This window comes from Eleutherodactylus coqui, chromosome 5 (assembly GCF_035609145.1).
Source record: "Eleutherodactylus coqui strain aEleCoq1 chromosome 5, aEleCoq1.hap1, whole genome shotgun sequence".
Lineage (NCBI taxonomy): Eukaryota > Metazoa > Chordata > Amphibia > Anura > Eleutherodactylidae > Eleutherodactylus > Eleutherodactylus coqui.
Genome location: NC_089841.1, coordinates 40,375,871 through 40,400,763, shown reverse-complemented (window position 1 = coordinate 40,400,763; position 24,893 = coordinate 40,375,871). Strand labels below are relative to the sequence as shown.

Genomic DNA, 24,893 nt, shown 5'->3' with positions numbered 1-24,893 from the left:
GAGCTGTGTGTGTAATGTATACGGGGTAGGAGAGCTGTGTGTGTAATGTATGCGGGGTAATAGAGCCGTGTGTGTAATGTGTACGGCGTAGAGCTGTGTGTAATGCATACAGAGTAGTAGAGCCGCGTGTGTAACGTATACAGGGTAGTAGAGCCGTGTGTGTAATGTATGCGGGGTAGTAGAGCCGTGTGTGTAATGTGTACGGCGTAGAGCTGTGTGTAATGTATACAGAGTAGTAGAGCCGGGTGTGTAATATATACAGGGTAGTAGAGCTGTGTGTGTAATGTATATGGGGTAGTAGAGCCGTGTGAGTAATGTCTACGGGGTAGTAGAGCCGTGTGAGTAATGTATACGGGGTAGTAGAGCAGTGGGTGTAATGTATACGGGGTAGTAGAGCTGTGTGTATAATGTATACAGGGTAGTAGAGCCGTGTGAGTAATGTATACGGGGTAGTAGAGCTGTGTGTGTAATGTATATGGGGTAGTAGAGCTGTGTGTGTAATGTATACAGGGTAGTAGAGCCGTGTGAGTAATGTATACGGGGTAGTAGAGCCGTGTGAGTAATGTATACGGGGTAGTAGAGCCCTGTGTGTAATGTATACGGGGGTAGTAGAGCTGTGTGTGTAATGTATACGGGGTAGTAGAGCCGCGTGTGGAATGTATACGGGGGAGTAGAGCCGCGTGTGTAATGGGTACGGTGTAGAGCTATGTGTGTAATGTATACGGGGTAGTGTAGCTGTGTGTGTAATGTATACGGGGGTAGTAGAGCCGTGTGTGTAATGTATACGGGGTAGTAGAGCCCTGTGTGTAATGTATACGGGGTAGTAGAGCCGCGTGTGGAATGTATACGGGGTAGTAGAGCCGTGTGTGTAATGTATAAGGGGTAGAGCCGTGTGTGTAATGTATACGGGGTAGTGTAGCTGTGTGTGTAATGTATACGGGGTAGTAGAGCCGTGTGTGTAATGTATACGGGGTAGTAGAGCCGTGTGTGTAATGTATACGGGGTAGTAGAGCCGCGTGTGGAATGTATACGGGGTAGTAGAGCCGTGTGTGTAATGTATACGGGGTAGTAGAGCCGTGTGTGTAATGTATACAGGGTAGTAGAGCCGTGTGTGTAATGTTTACGGGGTAGTAGAGCCCTGTGTGTAATGTATACGGGGTAGTAGAGCCGTGTGTGTAATGTATACGGGGGAGTAGAGCCGTGTGTGTAATGTGTAGAAACTTCTCCCAGCATGCAGCCTGACTCCTCCCACACATGTGACTGATCACATGACAGTGACATCATCACAGGTCCTGGAAGCTGCTGTGGGCTCTGCAGGTGGAGGTCTGTGTGTCCCTCATGGCAGGTTATTATTAACCCTTCACTCCCTGTGTGAGATATAACCCCCCCATAGGCACCACATGATTGCAGGGCGGCCAATGGGGTGACAGATGGAGCCTCCCTCTCTTTTATCTGCCACGGTTTATATAGCGCAGCATACATAGTGTTAAATAACTGGGATCTGAGTTCTTGCTGATCTCGGCCATTAGTATGGGGGGTTCATCTGTACAATACAGCTTCAGGCCAGAAGGGACGGTGCGGGAATACTTCCTGACAGCGATCACTACCCGGAACAACATGGCGGCTTACAGGAGTTATATAGCTTCCCGAGACCAACTATTACAGAGCAGGGTGGAGCGGGACATACTATTATGGGGCAGGGTGGAGCAGTACATACTATTATGCTACAGGGGGGGGGGTGGTACATACTATTATGGGGCAGGGTGGAGCGGTACATACTATTATGGGGCAGGGTGGAGCGGTACATACTATTATGGGGCAGGGTGGAGCGGTACATACTATTATGGGGCAGGGTGGAGCGGTACATACTATTATGGGGCAGGGTGGAGGGGTTCATACTATTATGGGGCAGGGTGGAGCGGTACATACTATTATGGGGCAGGGTGGAGGGGTACATACTATTAAGGGGCAGGGGGGAGCTGTACATACTATTATGGGGCAGGGTGGAGGGGTACATACTATTAAGGGGCAGGGTGGAGTCATACATACTATTATGGGGCAGGGTGGAGCGGTACATACTATTATGGTGCAGGGTGGAGCGGTACATACTATTATGGTGCAGGGTGGAGCTGTACATACTATTATGGGGCAGGGTGGAGCGGTACATACTATTATGGAGCAGGGTGGAGGGGTACATACTATTATGGTGCAGGGTGGAGCGGTACATACTATTATGGGGCAGGGTGGAGGGGTACATACTATTATGGGGCAGGGTGGAGGGGTACATACTATTATGGGGCAGGGTGGAGGGGTACATACTATTATGGGGCAGGGTGGAGCGGTACCTACTATTATGGGGCAGGGTGGAGTCATGCATACTATTATGGGGCAGGGTGGAGCGGTACATACTATTATGGGGCAGGGTGGAGGGGTTCATACTATTATGGGGCAGGGTGGAGGGGTTCATACTATTATGGGGCAGGGTGGAGGGGTACATACTATTATGGGGCAGGGTGGAGCGGTACCTACTATTATGGGGCAGGGTGGAGCGGTACATACTATTATGGTGCAGGGTGGAGTGGTACATACTATTATGGGGCAGGGTGGAGCGGTACATACTATTATGGGGCAGGGTGGAGCGGTACATACTATTATGGGGCAGGGTGGAGCGGTACATACTATTATGGGGCAGGGTGGAGGGGTTCATACTATTATGGGGCAGGGTGGAGCGGTACATACTATTATGGGGCAGGGTGGAGGGGTACATACTATTATGGGGCAGGGTGGAGTCATACATACTATTATGGGGCAGGGTGGAGCGGTACATACTATTATGGTGCAGGGTGGAGCGGTACATACTATTATGGTGCAGGGTGGAGCTGTACATACTATTATGGGGCAGGGTGGAGGGGTACATACTATTATGGGGCAGGGTGGAGGGGTACATACTATTATGGGGCAGGGTGGAGGGGTACATACTATTATGGGGCAGGGTGGAGCGGTACCTACTATTATGGGGCAGGGTGGAGTCATACATACTATTATGGGGCAGGGTGGAGCGGTACATACTATTATGGGGCAGGGTGGAGGGGTTCATACTATTATGGGGCAGGGTGGAGGGGTACATACTATTATGGGGCTGGGTGGAGCGGTACATACTATTATGGTGCAGGGTGGAGCGGTACATACTATTATGGTGCAGGGTGGAGCTGTACATACTATTATGGGGCAGGGTGGAGGGGTACATACTATTATGGGGCAGGGTGGAGCGGTACATACTATTATGGGGCAGGGTGGAGTCATACATACTATTATGGGGCAGGGTGGAGCGGTACATACTATTATGGCGCAGGGTGGAGTGGTACATACTATTATGGGGCAGGGTGGAGCGGTACATACTATTATGGGGCAGGGTGGAGCGGTACATACTATTATGGGGCAGGGTGGAGCGGTACATACTATTATGGGGCAGGGTGGAGCGGTACATACTATTATGGGGCAGGGTGGAGCGGTACATACTATTATGGGGCAGGGTGGAGCGGTACATACTATTATGGGGCAGGGTGGAGGGGTTCATACTATTATGGGGCAGGGTGGAGCGGTACATACTATTATGGGGCAGGGTGGAGGGGTACATACTATTAAGGGGCAGGGTGGAGTCATACATACTATTATGGGGCAGGGTGGAGCGGTACATACTATTATGGTGCAGGGTGGAGCGGTACATACTATTATGGTGCAGGGTGGAGCTGTACATACTATTATGGGGCAGGGTGGAGGGGTACATACTATTATGGGGCAGGGTGGAGGGGTACATACTATTATGGGGCAGGGTGGAGGGGTACATACTATTATGGGGCAGGGTGGAGCGGTACCTACTATTATGGGGCAGGGTGGAGTCATGCATACTATTATGGGGCAGGGTGGAGCGGTACATACTATTATGGGGCAGGGTGGAGGGGTTCATACTATTATGGGGCAGGGTGGAGGGGATCATACTATTATGGGGCAGGGTGGAGGGGTACATACTATTATGGGGCAGGGTGGAGCGGTACATACTATTATGGGGCAGGGTGGAGCGGTACATACTATTATGGGGCAGGGTGGAGCGGTACATACTATTATGGGGCAGGGTGGAGCGGTACATACTATTATGGGGCAGGGTGGAGGGGTTCATACTATTATGGGGCAGGGTGGAGCGGTACATACTATTATGGGGCAGGGTGGAGGGGTACATACTATTATGGGGCAGGGTGGAGTCATACATACTATTATGGGGCAGGGTGGAGCGGTACATACTATTATGGTGCAGGGTGGAGCGGTACATACTATTATGGTGCAGGGTGGAGCTGTACATACTATTATGGGGCAGGGTGGAGGGGTACATACTATTATGGGGCAGGGTGGAGGGGTACATACTATTATGGGGCAGGGTGGAGGGGTACATACTATTATGGGGCAGGGTGGAGCGGTACCTACTATTATGGGGCAGGGTGGAGTCATACATACTATTATGGGGCAGGGTGGAGCGGTACATACTATTATGGGGCAGGGTGGAGGGGTTCATACTATTATGGGGCAGGGTGGAGGGGTTCATACTATTATGGGGCAGGGTGGAGGGGTACATACTCATATGGGGCAGGGTGGAGCGGTACATACTATTATGGTGCAGGGTGGAGCGGTACATACTATTATGGTGCAGGGTGGAGCTGTACATACTATTATGGGGCAGGGTGGAGGGGTACATACTATTATGGGGCAGGGTGGAGCGGTACATACTATTATGGGGCAGGGTGGAGTCATACATACTATTATGGGGCAGGGTGGAGCGGTACATACTATTATGGCGCAGGGTGGAGTGGTACATACTATTATGGGGCAGGGTGGAGCGGTACATACTATTATGGGGCAGGGTGGAGCGGTACATACTATTATGGGGCAGGGTGGAGCGGTACATACTATTATGGGGCAGGGTGGAGCGGTACATACTATTATGGGGCAGGGTGGAGCGGTACATACTATTATGGGGCAAGGTGGAGCTGAACATATTATTATGGGGCAGGGTGGAGCGGTACATACTATTATGGGGCAGGGTGGAGCGGTACATACTATTATGGGGCAGGGTGGAGGGGTACATACTATTATGGGGCAGGGTGGAGCGGTACATACTATTATGGCGCAGGGTGGAGTGGTACATACTATTATGGGGCAGGGTGGAGCGGTACATACTATTATGGGGCAGGGTGGAGCGGTACATACTATTATGGGGCAGGGTGGAGCGGTACATACTATTATGGGGCAGGGTGGAGCGGTACATACTATTATGGGGCAGGGTGGAGCGGTACATACTATTATGGGGCAAGGTGGAGCTGAACATATTATTATGGGGCAGGGTGGAGCGGTACATACTATTATGGGGCAGGGTGGAGCGGTACATACTATTATGGGGCAGGGTGGAGGGGTACATACTATTATGGGGCAGGGTGGAGCGGTACATACTATTATGGAGCAGGGTGGAGTGGTACATACTATTATGGTGCAGGGTGGAGTGGTACATAGTATTATGGTGCAGGGTGGAACGGTACATACTATTATGGTGCAGGGTGGAACGGTACATACTATTATGGGGCAAGGTGGAGCGATACATACTATTATGGGGCAGGGTGGAGCGGTACATACTATTATGGGGCAGGGTGGAGCGGTACATACTATTATGGGTCAGGGTGGAGCGCTACATACTATTATGGGGCAGGGTGGAGCGGTACATACTATTATGGGGCAGGGTGGAGCGGTACATACTATTATGGGGCATGGTGGAGCGGTACATACTATTATGGGGCAGGGTGGCGCGGTACATACTATTATGGGGCAGGGTGGTGCGGTACATACTATAATGGGACAGGGTGGAGCGGTACATACTATTATGGGGCAGGGTGGAGCTGTAGATACTGTTATGGCACAGGGTGGAGCGGTACATACTGTTATGGCGCAGGGTGGAGCGGTACATACTATTATGGTGCAGGGTGGAGCGGTACATACTATTATGGGGCAGGGTGGAGCGGTACATACTATTATGGGGCACGGTGAAGCCGTACATACTATTATAGTGCAGGGTGGAGTGGTACATACTATTATCAGTGTGTGGTGCCACCATAACTCCTAGACAACATGCCCGCTGCGTTGGGGTCATATTCGATTCTGATCTCTCTTTTACCCCCTACATCCAATCTCTGGCCCGAATCTGTCAGCTGCACCTCAAGAACATTGCAAGAATCCGCTCTTTTCTCACTGTAGACACGTTAAAAACACTCACTGTTGCCCTCATCTACTCACTTCTTGATTAGTGCAACTCGTTACTGATCGGCCTCCCCTGCACCAGACTCTACCTTCTCCAATCCATCCTGAATGCGGTAGCCAGGCTCATCTTCCTGTCCAGCCGCTACTCGGACGCCTCTGCCCTGTGCCGGTCACTGCACTGGCTGCCCGTTAAATACAGAATTCAATTTAAACTCGCTACCTTCATCCACAAAGCCCTCCACAGTGCAGCGCCCCCCTATATCGCCTCCCTCATCTCAATCCATCAACCAGCCCGGGCTCTCTGCTCTGCTAACGAAAGCAGACTGAGTGCCCTTTTACTTCGAGCTTCTCATTCCCGCCTCCAAGACTTCTCTAGAGCAGCACTGGTTCTCTGGAACGCACTAGCAAGGGCTACCCGAGCAATCCAGGACTCGCAGAACTTCAGGCGTGCTCTAAAAATGCACCTCTTCAGGGAGGCATACCGCATTCGCAAAAAAACAAAAAACCCCTCTGTACTCCGCCTGATAACATGCTCCCTGACCTACTGACTGCAATCCCTGCTAGCCATCATAAACCGCTCCTGCAGTCATATCGATTCTGTCGTCACACGGCTAAATGTCTGACCACTGTCTATGTGTATAACATCGCTCACTCTCCACCTCTCCATACCGCGCACATCTCCAGCCCTTTACCTTCTGTATCACCCCACTATTCGTAGTATGTAAGCTCGCTGGAGCAGGACCCTCACCCCTATTGTTTCAATCAACTGATTGCTATGTAACTGTGGTTCTGTAATTTTTGTATTGTCTTTCTGTATCCCCCCTGTCTATGCAAGCGATGCGGAATATGTTGGCGCTATACAAATAAAGATTATTATTATTATGGTGCAGCGTGGAGCCATACATACTATTATGGGGCAAGGAAGAGTGGTACGTACTATTATGGTGCAGGGTGGAGCGGTACATATTATTATGGGACAGGGTGGAGCGGTACATACTATTATGGAGCAGGGTGGAGTGGTACATACTATTATGGGGCAGGGTGGAGGGGTACATACTATTATGGTGCAGGGTGGAGCGGTACATATTATGGGACAGGGTGGAGCGGTACATACTATTATGGGGCAGGGTGGAGCGGTACATACTATTATGGTGCAGGGTGGAGCGGTACATACTATTATGGGGCAGGGTGGAGCGGTACATACTCATATGGGGCAGGGTGGAGCGGTACATACTATTATGGTGCAGGGTGGAGCGGTACATACTATTATGGGGCAGGGTGGAGCGGTACATACTCATATGGGGCAGGGTGGAGCGGTACATACTATTAAGGAGCAGGGTGGAGTGGTACATACTATTATGGCGCCGGGTGGAGCGGTACATACTAATATGGGGCAGGGTGGAGCGGTACATACTATTATTGCGCAGGATGCCTAATTTCTTGAAAATTTTTCTTTTGTCTTGAGTTATTGATGTTTTTAAAATTTCTAAAGCTCTCACATTTGCTCGTCTTCTTCAGGTTTCTTCAATATACAAGCATCTTTTGATATCATCTATACAACATAATTTTCCTGATTGACCCATAAAGGATGGAAAAGGACACAAACACGATGGCAGAGAGTGTATTAAATCTCACTCGAGAGATACTCTTCCAGATTACTGGAGAGGTGAGAGATTCTGATGATGTCACATTTCATCATTCTTATCTATGGTAATGACAGATGATGTCACTGGAGAGGGGAGAGATTCTGATGATGTCACATTACATCATTCTTATCTATGGTAATAACAGATGATGTCACTGGGAAGGTGATGGACTCTGGAAATGTATGTAGTGATATTTATTATTGTCTCCTCACATACAGGATTACACAGTAGTGAAGAAGACCTCTAGTGATGGCTGCCGGGCCCCTGTGTGTGATGGATGGGGAAGATCCTTTAGCCCAATCATGGGGCCCCCACCTCACCCCCTGATACATGAGGACATCAATGTACAGAAGATTCTAGAACTCACCAACAAGATGATTGAGCTGCTGACTGGAGAGGTGACACTGCAGGAAATGCTGGGACATTATACAGTAACAGCACTGGAGGCTTCTGGGTAATGACTGTATATTGTGTTGTCAGGTTCCTATAAGGTGTCAAGATGTCACTGTCTATTTCTCCATGGAGGAGTGGGAGTATTTAGAAGGACACAAGGATCTGTACAAGGAGGCCATGATGGAGACCCGCCAGCCGCTCCTAAAACCAGGTAATACACAGGACTAAATACACGGGGACTTTATTATCTGTATGTAAAGAATGACTTCAGTGTCTGTCTGTGTTTCCTCCAGTTCCATCCAGTAAGAGAAGCCCACCAGAGAGATGTCCCCATCCTCTTCTTCCACAGGACCATCAGGTAGATGGAGATGTCCTTCTGATCTGTAGAAGGCTGTGAAGCTCTTGTCTTCAGTCTTATTAGATGTCTTCTCCTTGTGTGATGAGGCCGGTGGAGATGGCAGGATTACCGCTGACCAGAGACATTACATGTTGTCTGGATCTTCTCCCAGTTTTCTGGCGGTGGAGACTGCTGGTGGGAATAAGAAGCCAACAGGTTGGATTTATATCTGTCTGCTCCTTTATGTCCCCCGAGACAAACAGCGGATGTGTCTGGTAGACGCTGATCTCCTCCACTGAGACAACGTGCAGCGTGTCTAGTCATGCCGAATATACATGTGTATGAGGTTCCTGAGGGTGTCATTGAGCCACCATTTAATATCTATGTCCGGCTTCTAGACCTGCAGCTATGTGGCTCAGATAACTACTCCTGTCAGGTTATTTTTGGTTGTCATAATGATTAATGATCTTTTCTGGTCATGTAAAACCTTCCACACGACTTCTCCAACCGTCTGCTGACTTTTACAATATTTGTCTCGCAGCTTTTGTATAAGGATGAAGATCTGACCGATATTAATACTACAGAGACAAATATGAGGGGCGATCAGCGGTGTAAAGAGGAGACTCCTACAGGTAACCGCCCAGGTGAGTAGTAACCACTAAATACAGCAGAGAGGAGTCACAGATTCTCCTCAGTCAGCGGCTGCAGATGTTATTCTGTGTTCTGTGGGATTATTGGGGATGACAGATCCTGCAGTCCGGGCCCCGTCCTCCCAGCTGGTTCATTCTGTAAGCCTGTTAGTGGCAGTAGATATCTGACACTGGCAATGGTTGGCTCTGCTGCAGCTAGAAACGCCATACCAAGAGCAAAAACCACCCAAGCAGCTGGTCATATCGGTTGTTTTCAGTATGAGTGTTTGTTTTTTGTATGGCGAAATGTGGTTTGTTTTTTTTTCTTTTTTTTTGTTTAGAGCAGGGAGTATTTAGGGTGGATTCAGATGACCGTATATCGGCTCGGTTTTCACGTCGAGCCGATATACGGTGTCCTCATCTGCAGGAGGGGGAGGGGAGGATGCAAGAGTCAGGAGCAGGAACTGAGCTCCCGCCCCCTCTCTGACTCCTCTCCACCCCCTCTCTGCCCCTCTGCACTATTTGCAATGAAAGGAGGCGGGACAGGGGCGTGGCTAAGTTCTGCGAATTAGCCCCTCCCCCGTCCTGCTTCTCCCCATTACAAATAGTGCAGAGGGGCGGAGAGGAGGCAGAGAGGGGGCGGGAGCTGAGAGCACTGCTTCTGGCTCTTCCAGGCTCCCCCCTGCAGAGAGAGACAACGTATATCGGCTGGCCGTGAAAACCTGGCCGATATACATTCATCTGAATCCACTCTTAATGCGTATCGTTATGATTATGACGATACCAAAAATATAATTTTTTTTTCCACTTTTGCACAAAATGGCTTTTTTTGTAACTTATTGTTTTTACATCGCTGCATTCAAAGTCCCATAACTTTTTTATTTTTATGTGGACAGAGCTCTGTGAAGGCTTGTTTTTTGCGTGAGGAGCTGTGATTTATTTGGACCATTTTTTGGGGTACATATGGCTTTGTGATCACTTTTATTCCATTTTTTGGGATGTTAAATGAACAAAATAAGCATTTTGCCTCTGTTTTACATTTTTCTGCTGTGCAGGATAAATAGTGTGTTTCAAGACAAAAATTTGTACATCTCCTAAATGGTTAATAAAAAAAACGAAAGTTTTTCAAACGTGCATACATAATAACGTAAACAGATGAAAATATATATCTTATCAAAGATTTGTACAGTATGTTAGCATATATTTGATATATTACAGTTGAAAATGCGAAAAAATTATAATTTTTTTCAAAAATTTCCCAATATTGGCACATTTAATAAATATACACAAGTTCCATCGGTCTATTTTTACAACCTAAATGAAGTACAATATGTGGCGAAAAAACATTGTCAGAATCACTTGGATATGCAAAACCTTTACGGAGTTATGGTATGTTAAGTGACACATGTCAGATTTCCAAAATTAGGCTCCATCACTAAGGCGCAAACAGGCTTTGTCACTAAGGGGTTAAAGAACCCCAGTGCATCCTATCGTATGCTTTCTCTGCATCAAATTATAAGAGTAGAGAAGGGACACGACCAGACTCAGCCAATTCCACCAAGTTAATACATCTCCTGGTAGCTTTCAATGTCTGTCTGCCTTCAATGAACGCCACCTGATAATCATGGATCAGATTTGGCAAGATGAAGTTAATTTTTGTGGCCAAAATTTTAGGAAAGATTATCACATCTAATTTAAGAAGTGAGATAGGTGGTGTGTAGAGATGAACAAACGTACTCGTTTCGGGTGTTTTTGCACTCGAGCACCGCTTTTTCCGAGTAACTGACTACTCGGACGAAAAGATTCGGGGGGCGCCGGGGGTGAGCTGGGGGTTGCAGAGGGGAGTGGGGGGGGGGGGGATAGGGAGAGAGAGCTCCCCCCTGTTCCCCACTGCTACTTCCCGCTCCACCACACTGCCCCCCCCCCCCCCCCGGCGCCCCCCCGAATCTTTTCGTCCGAGTAGTTAGTTACTCCGAAAAAGCGGTGCTCGAGTGCAAAAACGCCCGAAAAGAGTACGTTCGCTCATCTCTAGGGGTGTGTTGTTTACGCGCTTTGGGGAGAGTGACGATCTAATACTCGTTAGATAGGCCATTAGCTCCAGGGGAATTATTTGGTTTTAATGAAGGAATGGTGTCTAAGATTTCTAAAGTGGTTATCTCTTAATTAAGGAACAAAGACACTGCTTTTAAAAGGTGAGGGCGGGAGTTTTCATTCAGGAAGTTTTGGATAAGCTGCGAGTTGGGATGTATGATTTTCTTATCATCTTGTAGAGGATGATGCAAACTCCTGTAATCTCGCAAGGGTTGATAATTTTGATACTATGGGCATCAAATAGGAATGGGATTCTGGTTTTCATTTCATTGGCTTTGACCCTTCTAGCTAAGAGTTTGGAGGACCCGTTTCATTGGCTATGGTTTATGAGCTTGGATCTGTGAAGGTGAAATTTGTACTTATTTTGCATAAGGTTACATAAACCAAATCGAAAGTTTTTTCAAGTCCATCAAAAGTTTATCAAAGAAATTCTGCTTGTTTAAGACCTCTACTTGTTTAATATGTAACAAGAGGTCATCTATTTCTTTCTGTCTTTTTTTCTTCTTGTACACTGCTTTTTTAAGAATATGGCCCCTTATCACAGCTTTATGGGTGCACCAAATAGATGGAATTGAGATTTCACCAGTGTCATTAAGTATTTCTCCAAATTGTTTCAAATTTCATTTGAAAAGTCGAAGTCTTTAAGAAGGGAGTTGTTAAGCCTCCAAGGTGATTTATGGGACTAGGTTAAACACCTCACTGATAACCAAGGAAACCGGGCATGGTCAGACCAGGTTATAAGGCCTATATCAGACGAATGGGACCTTTTGTAATACCCATTTATCTACTAGGAAGTAATCAATGTGGGAATATGCTATATGTGGGTGTGAGAAGACAGTATAATCTTTTATTGGCATGTTTTATTCTCCAAATATCATATAGATCATTTTGAAATATGAGGTCTTTTAAATCCTGTGTATCTTTAGTGGGGTGTGGGCCACTTTTGTCAAGGGACCTATTTGGAGAATAAATCAAAAGGATAGTGTATAAGGTATTGATCAGGCATGTTAAAATAATGACTACATTGAGGGATTGGAACGCCGCTGTCTGTTTGATAGCTATTATGACCCTTTTTTTAGTATCATGGAAATAAAAAATATGTGGGAAATTTTTGTTTTGAAATCTAATTGTGTCTATTTCATTTAGGTGGGTTTCTTGGGCGCAAAGAATATTACTGTTCATTTTGATGGTTTCTTTCCAGAGGAGAGACCATTTAAAGGGGCTATTGAGTCCCTTACTTTTACTGAGGAAATTTATATAGCCATAGGACAGGATGAGACATTTTTATGCTGCAACTGCAGGGGCCACTTGCACAGCTCCAGCCTCCAGAAGCCACTTTGAGAAAGGCAGTATGTATCTGTAAGAGGAGACAGACTGGGGGATGGATCAGGCGTGACTAATATCCAACAATACACCAGCAGTTCAGTATTGATACAAATATCCTAACCATGAAAATAAACCGTATTAATATAGAATCAAACATGAAATTAACAAAAGTTGTGGTTATATGGGAACCAAAATAGGTGATGTAAAAGAAGCGCATGTAAAGATCTGTAAGGGGGGGGGGGGGGGGGATGGCTTGAGAGTTAAGTAAGAGAGTACCGCTCTACACCCAGGTCGAAGAAAAAGTGATAGAATGGATGGTGGAAAATAGGCCAAGGCACATGGGCAGCTGAGGTACTCTTCAGAGCACTCAAATATCATGCTCTTAGCTGGAACAGCTAGGAGGCAGTTCTGTATTTATAAGTGGTCTTGGAAGGGTGTTTCTGTGGAACTTTGGATCATTTTTGGTTAAGGGATGGTGGTCGTTCTTTTGGGGAAGATTTAAGATCTTCTTTAGATAAGGCAAGGGACCATTTTGAAAATGCAGCTTCGGCATTTTTGGGAGAAGAAATCACGTCGGAAGTTCCATCTCTGAAGATCAGGAGTTTCACAGGGAAGGCCCATTTGTATGGGATTATCTCCTCTTAGAACACTTGTAAATCCTGCAAATTCTCTTCTGCCGAGTGTGGCAGGAGAAAGATCTGCAAGCAGCGAGATTTGCTGGAAGTGATTCAGAAGATTTTTGGCTCGCAATGAAGCTTTAGGCCTCCTTCACACGGGCAACATGGCATCACCGCTAGAAAATTGCAGTGATATTGCATTGGTGGCTCGTGCGATATCGCTGCGTTTTCTCATCGCAATACCGTGATTTTGGGGTGCTGCAAAGTCTCACGACTTTGTAGCACCACATTTATGGTTTTTCAGGGGGTGGGGGTGGGGGGCTTGAAATATAATGCCTACGCCAAAAATAAGCCCTTGCTGCAGTAAAATATAAACAAAATACACATAAATCACCTATAAGTGTTGTCCAGGGCTCCGCTGCATCTTCTCCCCGGTCTCCAGCATTAGTCTTCGACATCTCTTCTGGTCAGGGATTGGAAAATCCCTGGCTCCAGGAAGCTCTGCCTCTGATTGATTGGCTGGAATATTTTTTAAATAAATATTATTCCTCTTTGATCTGTCCTCCAAATCCACCAGCTTCAGCTTAATTGCAGCAATGTCATCCTCTGCTTCGTTGTAAGCATCCAGTAGAGTATTATAAGCAATGATGAAATTCTTTATTTCACCTATAGCAATAATATCAATATGTATGGAGACCACTGCTTTGATGTCTTTTTGTATTGTTTCTTTGAGATCTAGAAACATGGCCCTCAGGCTCTCCATTGAGATATGTTCTGAGTTTGTATTGCTTCTTTGAGTTGATGAAGCCTTTGAGGAGGTGGTTTCTTGTTGTGAGTGGGAAGACTACATCTATTACAGTAGGAGAGTTCGGAGAGCTGGATATTTGAGTTACAGTGGATGGTTTGGTAGCATTGGAGATCCTTTTCTCTTGAGTTGTAGTCTCAGATGAGAAAAAGTAAGGAAGTTTGGGGGGGCTAGCGCCCCTTCTTTTGCCTCTTGTCATATTAATGAAAAAAGTCACAGAAAGCGGCCATACTTACTGATACATTGATACAAGAGGGCAGGCATCCCTTTCTGTGATTTTTGTCATATTAATGGGGAAAGTACTTGAGAAATTGGCAGACGCAGAAGCTGACAGATCTGGAGAGAACAAGAGCAACGCTTAGATTGAATGAAGAATGATGGCGGAGTATGCATGCCTTAGGTCATTATAGATAGGCCTTCAGCTGGACAGTTCCTCAGGCGTTATTGGAAATTATTTTTGGAATACTAAGTGGCAGCGAGAAATCTGAGATAATAGCTAATTGATGTGAATGCCATATATTGGCTTGAGTGAATCTGAAGACACCATACAGTTCCTCTTATATCAACTGGTGTGTAATCCAAAGAAGCGCTATACAGAGGTTCTTGCAGGAGTTGCTGCTGAGCTCTGGAAGATGATTTGTTGTATCCCTTTAAGAATAATATAACTGTAAGGCAGTATCAATGATCTTCACTGCTCTTCCTATTTGACCCCCTATTAATACTTTATGAAGGGTGTTTTCCCCTTTACAGAATTTTAGCAGTAGGCTCTCTCAGTACTGGTGTATCTTGTCTCTGCCACAAAAATGGGTGCAGACCTGGGATTGTGCTGTTGGAGGTATATGGTACACCCACAGCTGCTGATTGGCTGGGATGTGTGATACCCTCCTGTTTCAGCTTCAAGCGGCTTCCCCACCGGCCTCACTGCAATGGGCCCGGCTGTAATTGTGTTGCCGTCTGCCTCCTGGCAATATGGCATGCAGTCCCCGTGCCCCAGAAGGCGGCCCCGCTCTCTGTCTTAGTGCAGTTGCCGGAGAGGAGACTGACAGCGGGCGGCAGCTGGGAGCACAGAGCACCAGGGAAGAGCAAGGGAGCATGGGCAGCTAGAGAGGAGACTGAAAGCGGCAGCTGGTGAGGACACTGATAGCGCAACCCGAAGCACAGAGGGGAGGACAGCTCCGGGGGAGGGAGCACGGCTTCATCACATGGCATGGCGCGGGGGACACAGTGACAGAAGGACTGTGAAAGGAGGATGGCTAGGGGGTGGAGGAGCAAAGTGACAGCGGCGATGCGAGCAGGGACGCCGGGGCAGAGGGAGCCGATAGACAGATGACGGCGGCTGATAGTCACAGCAGCCCAGGGAGCACAGGCAGCGGGTTCCACATGGGAGACTTACAGCAGCGGGGTTGGCATGGCAGATGTGAGGCGAGACACTGACAGAAGCATCTTGGACAGGGAAGATGGGAGTGTTGTGGGCGTCAACAAGCCCTTCCCTACAACTCAACCAGGTCAACCCATGTCCTCACCCATTCTTCTGGTGGAGAAAAGCTACACCAATACTGGCTCCTCCTGGGTCTATCTGCTATGATGCAGCTACTGCTCTCATGTAACTCACACTTATAAATGTGGTACATCAGCTTTTTCCTTTTCTCCCCCTCCCCTCAGCTCTGCAAAATGGCGGCCACTTTAAATGTGGAGCCTAGCAGCCCCATGCTGGTGATTTCTAAGGCTGCAGAGTCTCTTATCATTGATCCGGGGGAAGCAACTTCTCAACCACCGACCACAGTCTCCGCTCCTTGTAAGGATTCGTTTGGTGGAAATATGCGGTGCAGTGTGTGAGGAAGTTTCCTCTTCAGCGTCAGTGGTCAGCAGCACTACGGGCCAAAGCTCCAAATAAGCCGGAGGCTACAGATGCAGTGGGGGGAGCCTCTTCACTCCTGGGGTAAGGAGCAAGAGCAGCGTCCACCGCAAGCTGATATGTGCGAAGACCTGGACTCCGTCGGGCAGTGTAGGCAGGCTGTAACTTTATGCCGAGGCACCAGGGCTGCAGTTGGCTGCAGCAGGCTGCAAGCCAGCGCCGCGGCTTGTCAGAAGCTGCAGTTCACGGGATGCTCACTTCGATTTAGAGGATTAGGGTGACCCAGTATGGAGCCCTTGGGGTCAGTAAGGGTGGTAAAACTGTGATTTTGCTTGCTGATAGCAGGAGCAAATGCAGCCCTACGTCTTTTCTCCTTCAACACTAAACCACACCCTTTTATCATCATATTTTGAGTTAACTTCCAATAAATAAAAATTAATTCTCCCCACTTCTACTCTGAATGATAAATTGCATGTAACTGTCAGTGTGTGAGATAATAACATAGTATGTTGGGGGGCGTGGCCTAGCAAGCGAGGTGGACGGACGTGCTGGGGACAGCTCCGCCATCAAGCCCAAGAAATCCCCTGCCATCCTGCTTCTGCTGGACCTGGGGCTGCCTATCTTGACCCCTCATCAGCCTCCTGCCTCTGGATCATTTAGAGACCTTTTAAGGTCTCATTGGTGATAGAGCTGAGCTGCAGCCTATTAGACCTGAAAGTCCCCAGACTCTCTAACCGGGGGCTGGTGTTCGGGAGAGCCCAGCTCAAACCCTGCTGTCCAGAAGATCGGAGCGAAGGCCAGTCCAGAGGCTGCTTACTGCTCCCCACACTGCAGCCGAGTGAGTGACACTACTGCTGGCGGCGGCGCCGGCATATACCTGGCCTGTGACATAAGAGCCCCTGCTCCAGGTCCTCTGTATAATAGTGCTCCTTGAACATCTAGGCACCAGGGACACAGCTAAGCCCAAGGACACACTGTTACTGGACTCTGTGCGGGCGTCCACCATCTTGGAGCCGGGGATAGAGGATTACATCCCTCCCGCTATGCCCCGTGGCTGTGGAGCTCTCCTGAGAGGAGGGAGAGAGGGGAGAGGCAGAGATGAGGGAGATGATAGAGAGGAGAGCAGAGGAAGAGCAAGCCCCATGGAGTGCCCCTAAATACACAGTACCCCCAGATTGGGGGGGGGGGGAGTTCCCCACTCCTCCCCTCTTTACCTGCATAATCTGCTGAAGTCTGTGGAGTGCAGGAAATATAGGCCCACGGGTGAAAAGAGCAGGGAGAGTGACCGTGTTAATCTGCCGGAATAAGACCTCTGCTGCCACCAAGGGGCGCCTTACAATTTTGCTGCACTCTGCCACCACTAAGTGATCGTTTACTGTCAGGGCAGGCCCCTTGCATTTCTGCTACAACCTACTGCCACCAATTGGTCATTTACTGGAAGGATACCCTGCATAATTACTGATTTAGAGCCTTGATATTGAAACTACAAGCCGAATAACAGGCTGCAGCCTGCGTGTCAGACTTGCAGTGATATACACTCTGCACTCGGCTCCATGCAAGAACCCCCGAGATGTAGTAAATAAATAAAAGTCCGGGAGGACTCCCTCCTTCCCCATACACCTTCTGCCTGCATGGCCCCCACAAAGCAAATATAACTCACTAATAGGGTCCAGCAGATTGCGAAAGCTGGCGCTATTGGGGTGCCCAACCTGGCACCCCCCAGGGGTCTCCGCCTGGATCCGGTGCTCCAAATCCAACCATTGCAGATGTACTGAGAGATATTACAGAGAGTTGATCCGTGCTTACAGAGAAAAAGGATGTCCCAGAATCTGAGTTTGGATTGCTGCAGGCGAATGTCCGTAATCTACGATAACACACTACTACAGTGGAGACTCGAGTCTCCGACCTGGAAGACACAGTTGCACCACTCAGTTCTAGTGCAGGCTCTCAAATCTGTCACCTTGGCCCAACAACTGAAGATTAATTACCTGTAAAATCGCTCCCATAGATGCAACATTAAATTGGTTGGCCTACCGGCTGGATAGAGTGCTGGAATTGCACCGGAAAATGGATTTCCTTAAAGTACAAGGCCAACATGTGAGAATTTTTCCTGACTACTGCCTAGAGGTGCAGAAGCATTGTCAGAAGTTCACAGAGGCAAAGCATCTCCTACGCTCTAAACAGCTAGACTATGCAATGCTGTTCCCGGCTAAACTTAAGGTGATCAAAGACAACTGGGCTCATTTCTTTGATAAGCCGGAGGATGCCCTATGACACTTTAAGGGGACTGACCGGCTGAGAGGAGTATTGAAGCTCCCTATTGACACCTTTTGACAATACTGTTTTCCGCTCTGTAGGGAAGATAGACTCTCCTTGGGGGGAGGAGGATATATGATTGATTGTATGTTATACTAAGCTGACTGATTTCTGCATGTCCCATAATTGTATTGGTGTAACTGTTCTGTACTGTCTATTGCCTCTCTTCCTCTCTCCTTTGGTTCTTGAGTGGTTGACCCCAAGTACAAATTTAGGCTTGCAAATCAAATATGCTGTGGTCTTGTTGGGGGCTCATTGCCTTGAGAGGAGGATTTCTCTGTGGTTAAATGGACCCTTTCCCTGGGCCACTGGCTGGACTGCAGATTACATGATCCTAGGCTTTATACGAGCCTATGTTTGCCATACTGATATTGGCATAGATGGGGGAATCCTTCCTCTTCTTGCTCTGTCTTTTTTACAGGGTTCCTACTTTTCTGTTCCTTAGTAGTTGTTTGGTGGGCCCATGCCTCCCTTTTTTTGATAGGAATATTTCAGGTTGATTTTCAGGTTTGACCCGCGACACAACAATCTATATAAGGTTACGCAGGTGCCTTGTGCTGGTGTGACCTTCCTGAGTTTTCTCTTAATTCCCAATGGTTGATAAACTTAAACGGGTCTCATGGAATGTCCGAGGCCTTAATTCTAAATTAAAGAGAGCATTAATGTTTAATTTTCTTAAAAATTACTCCCCTCATATCCTCTTGCTACAAGAGACACACTTACAGGGCTTAATACTGATGAGAGATTTTAACCAAATTATGGATCCGGCACAGCACTGTTTTCACCGGATGACCTCGGTGGGAACCCAACTACCAACATGGACCTCCTCTTACCTGCTGGAGCACATGTGGCATTTGAGACACCCGCATGATACTGCATACTCTTGCCACTCGGTGTTGCACAACTCCTTTTCCAGAATAGATTTGTGTTTTGGGTCCCTGGAGTGTCTTCCCTTGATGTGTGATGTTTCTTACTTGCCCCAAGATGTTTCCGATCACTCGCCACTTCAGCTAGTTCAAAATTGGAGGGGGGGGGGGACTTGTCTAACAGGGAAACTTAATCTCCCTATGGCTGGATCAGCAGGAGTTCTGTATCTATACTGATCAGAAGACGGAGACCTATTGGGTAAGTATGCTGCTTCGGAGCCTGAGTCTGTGGTCTGGGAGTCCTTCAGGGCCTTAAGCAGGGGCTCCTTCGCGGTAGCTATTTCTGTCCATAGAAAGAACAGGCCTACAACAGGCTAGGCTTAGCTTGGAGTGCTGCCTCTGTGAGGCAGAGGCTTGCTATACTACGAGCCCCACTGAAGCCAACCACTCTGCACTTAATAATCTACGGAGATAATATAGACTACTACTGCTTGATTACACCAAGAAAAAGCTTCTGCGCTCCCAGCACCATGTTTTCAATCAAGGTAATAAAAACGGTTGACCATTAGCTTATCTTGCTACTAAAGATAATATCATACCACCAATTGTGGCGGTCCAGGATGTGTCCGGAGCCATGGTCAAAGACCCTGAGCAAGTGGTAGAGACTATCCAATCCTTTCCGAATATAAAATCCCCATGCCCAGATGGACTCTGTATAGAGTGGTACAAAAGAAACACAGAATTCATTGCCCCGGAAATTCTCAAGTTATATGAAATCCTTCAGGAAGGGATCTTGCTGGCAAGCATGTGTGAGGCCCTGATAGTTTTAATACACAAACCCAGAAAGACTCAGGGGACTGTGGCTCATACCGACCAATCTCCCTCCTTAACAATGATATTAAAATCCTAGCAAAATACTATCAATATTCATTAATAGGGCCCTTCACCATATAATACACACTGATCAATCGGGATTCATGCTGGGCAAGAGTGCGACCATGAACGTTAGACGACTTTTCACTAACCTTGCACTACCACACTCCAACTGGGAAAGCATACTCTGGTCTTCATCAATCTAGCTAAGGCCTTTGATTCAGTGGAATGGAGATATCTGTGTGAGGTGATTACAAGGTTCAGTTTTGGGGAAGCTTCATTAAATGGGTACAAACACTATACTATGTCCCGATGGCTCGGATATTCACAAACACCTATATGCCTAAGCAGTTCTCCCTGGCTAGAGAAATATGTCAAGGATGCCCTCTGTCTCCAGCACTTTGGGCAATTGTAATCGAACCACTAACAATCCAAATTGGGGCGTCAGTTGAGGTCGCGGGGTTCTGACTGAGAGCATATGAAGATTGGCTGGTGCTTTACGTGGACGATACCCCCCTTTTCTTGCAAGACCCAGAATCCTCCTTGGCTATAGTACTTTCTATTTTTGATACATTTGGAATATACTCTGGGGTGAAGGTCAATTGGGATAAAACTGGACTGCTAGCGGTCGATACCTATGCGACCACTTTGGCTCTCCCTGCCCCTTGGAGGTGGACTGACAGTTACCTACCTTTGGAATAGTGGCGCGAAAGTCTGCTTTTAATTTCTATGCAGACAACCGTGCTCCACTGTTGGAGTGAGGAGGAGTTATGGCAATCGATTGGCTTCACTCCCACTGATGCTAGTAGGTCGCATAAACTTAATCAAAATTAAGCTATTGCCCAAATTTCTCTACATATTCCAGAATACACCTATTTTGATCCCTAAAAAGTTCTTTTCGGCTCTCCGAAAGATATTCCTCCGTATACAGTGACGAGGATCCAACCCAAGAATTAAACTAGAAACTCTCTGCCTGTGAATGGAGGGAGACTAGCCCTCCCCCACTTTCACTACTACTACCTGGCTAGTATGTGCGGGGTGGTGGCTGTCTTCTACTGATTATATCTCAGTGGTGGGGGTTGAGCACAAAATGGTAAGTCCTGAATAAAGTTTGAGAGGATTATTGCTTAGGGGCTGTACTTCACGCATAACTACCCTGCCTATGCCTATGTGGGTGGCCTTCAAAGTTTGGAGTGTAGCCCTCCAGATGATACAGGACAAGGCAGCAAAATGGTCCCCTCATACTGCCTTGTGGAAAAATCCTAATCTCCTGCACTTGCAAGAAATGCCAGACATTATTTTCTGAAGATGTCATGCAATAACTACCCTCTCAGATGTGGTTGAGAATGGTGTTCTTAGTACCTTCTCACAACTACAGATGCGATTGCGCCTTCCTAATAACTCCCTTTTTAGGTATTTTCAACTCCGTCATGCACTTGGATCCCAATTTGGAGCCCTGAACATACCCCTCCCACTGACCCGACCAATGAAGAATGAAGTGACAGCAGCAAAGATCAAGATGCAGTAAAACAGGTCCTTCTTTATTTCATCAAAAACTCATGCGACGTTTCGGCCATTGCAATGGCCTTTCTCAAGCATGCTTGATCTTGATCTTTGCTGCTGTCACTTCATTCTTCATTGGACGCATTCGAAGGGAGAAAGAAGTTTATCTTCCACTTGTGGCGGTGCAGCATTAAAAGACCTCACCTTGCAAGGGTGTTTTCCATTTGTGCTGTCGGTTACGCTTATCTGAATTTGGTATATCCGTCTGACCCGACTAGAGGAGCTTGCACAGATAGCCAACATTCTGAAGCCACTCTCCTGTTTTTATAGACAACTGACAAAAGGGGTCTTGACTCGCTGAGGGACGGGGCTCTTGAAAAGTAGGGCTTGGACATACCGGACCTAGACTCGGACAACTGGGATGGCTTTTAGCCAGCTCAGGGCTGCCCTTGAGCAGTGCAAGTGACAGGTTGATCCAAGCCAAGTTCCTACATAGAATCTACCATACTCCCATCGTTTGTGTACCATGGTCCTAATCCCCAATGCAGACTGCCCAAGATGCTTGATGAGTGAAGGCACAATCGTGCATATCGTTTTGGAATGCCATGTTCTGAAGACCTATTAGAGAGATTTTCTTGTTTATGGAAGCACACCTAGGGGCCCCGCACATCCTGCATTCTAAAATCTGTCTCTTTGGCCTTGTGGAGGACATTCTGGTTAACAAAGTAACATGCGCTTTATATAAATTGCTGTTATTTTATGCTAAAAATGTTATATTGCTTAACTGGAAACAGCCCCCCAAAAACCTGCTAGGGCAGCTTGGCAGCGTGAAGTGAATGGGGTCATCCCTCTATATAAGTTGACATATATGGCCCAAGGCTGCCATGCCAAATTTGCTAAGATATGGGGCCGGTGAGTTGACTGCCCTTATACTGCATCAGACGTATCGGACTAGCTTCTTGGCCAGGGGGAAATTTGAAGGTCTTTCTTTTTCTATTTCTCATTATGCGCAGGAATATTGAATGCTTGCGGTGATGGTCGTGTAGTGGGTGAAACCTTTGTTTTTATGTTTTAGTTACTACTATTTCCCAGGTTGGGAATCTTAGGTTCTGTTTTTGGGAGGAAATAAATAAAAGGGTATATGTAATGACAAAGGACGGGAGGAGTATGTTGGCGCTATACAAATAAAGATAATTATTATTTAATACTAGCTTACCCGTTGCGGGTTGCTGCGAAGACAGAAAGACATACATTCGTTTTTATATATAAAAATAACAACCAATCACAGCGCAGCTTTCATGTTACCTCAGCGGTATAATATATGATAACTAGAGATGAGCGAACCTACTCGGCCACGCCCCTTTTTCGCCCGAGCGCTGCGATTTTCGAGTACTTCCGTACTCGGGCGAAAGGATTCGGGGGGCGCCGTGGGTGAGTGGGAGGTTGCAGCGGGGAGTGGGGGGGGGGGGGGGAGAGGGAGAGAGAGAGGGCTCCCCCCTGTTCCCCGCTGCTACCCCTGCTCCGCCCCGCGAATCTTTTCACCCGAGTACGGACCTACTCGCAAATCGCGGTGCTCGATCGAGTAATTACTCGAAACGAGTATATTCTCTCATCTCTAATAATAACCAATCGCAGCAAAGCTTACATGTTATCTCAGCTTTATAATATATAACACCCAATAATAGCGCAGCTTTCATGTTACGTCAGCAGTATAATATATAACAACCAATCACCACACAGCTTTCATGTTACCTCAGTGGTATGATATATAACAACCAATCACAGCGCAGCTTTAATTTTACCTCAGCAGTATAATATATAACAACCAATCACAGCGCAGCTTTCCTGTTACCTCAGCAGTATAATATGACGACCAATCACAGTGCAGCTTTCATGTTACCTCAGCAGTATAAGAAATAGCAACCAATCACAGCGCAGCTTTTATTCTGCCTCAACAATATAAGAAATAGCAACCAATCACAGCGTAGCATTCATTTTACCTCAGCAGTATAATATATAGCAACCAATCACAGCGCAGCTTCCATGTTACCTCAGCAGTATAAGAAATCGCAACCAATCACAGCAAAGCTTTCATGTTACCTCAGCAGCATAATATATAGCAACCAATCACAGCGCAGCTTCCATGTTACCTCAGCAGTATAATATATAGCAACCAATCACAGCACAACTTTCATGTTTTTTCAGCAGTATAAGGAATAGCCACCTATCACAGTGAAGCTTTCATGTTACCTTAGCAATATAAGAAATAGCAACCAATCACAGCGCAGCTTTCATGTTACCTTAGTGGTATAAGAAATAGCCAATCACAGCGCAGCTTTCTTTTTACCTCAGCAGTATAAGAAATAGCAACCAATCACAGCGCAGCTTTCTTTTTACCTCAGTGGTATAAGAAATAGCAACCAATCACAGCGCAGCTTTCATGTGACCTGAGCAGTATAAGAAATAGCAACCAATCACAGCACAGCTTTCATGTTACCTCAGCAGTATAAGGAATAGCAACCAATTACAGTGCAGCTTTCATGTGACCTGAGCATTATAAGAAATAGCAACCAATCACAGTGCAGCTTTTATTTTACCTCAGTATTCCCAATATCCAGCAATTGTTTTGCGATACGTTCGGCGGATGCATCATTTTGTAGTTGAACACGCATCCCTTTTTCTTTCGTGTTTGAGATGGAAATCGAACGTACGTCTGGGTGGCATAAGTGTCTATAATGCTCGCACGCGCGCCACCTATCGTAGGACAGATGTACTATGCCAGAAACCTTCCCAGGAGTGTACTCAACAACTTCCCATGGCGATTGGATGAATGGTGTAGTAATGCATAAAGGACAGACAGACAGACACCCAGACAGACAGATACACACACATACATTCATTTGTTTATATATATATATATATATTAGGAATACAAGAGTGTTTATTTAATGTCTATATCCTGTAATATCAAAGAACTCTAGAAAGACGTCTAGTCCCCTTTTATTATGTGACTGTTCCCAGCAAGAGAAACCAAGTAATCTTGTAGCTATGATACCTTTTAATGGCTAACAAAAATATGTGATATTATAGCGAGCTTTCAAACCTCAGGTGTCTGGCATAATGAAACAGAATAGAATAGATCCGAAGAGATGATATATATATATATATATATTATGCTAAGGCCCAGATATGAATGTGATTAATTTGCACTTAAGAGAATACTACAGCTGGATGAGTAGAGAAAGAAATAAATAGTTACGTAGTCCACTGGTAAAGATGTGAAGGTTTTATGGTCCCTGAAATGGTTTTAGGAGGTCACCAGTCCTGTGTGTTCTCTGC

At 46.8% G+C, this 24,893-nt stretch overlaps 1 protein-coding gene across 1 annotated transcript in view; it reads left to right on the top strand.

Annotated features, from left to right (window-relative positions):
- LOC136629090 (uncharacterized) overlaps positions 1–24,893 on the top strand; it is a 246,265-nt gene that overhangs the window by 77,791 nt on the left and 143,581 nt on the right. The window lies entirely within an intron of this gene.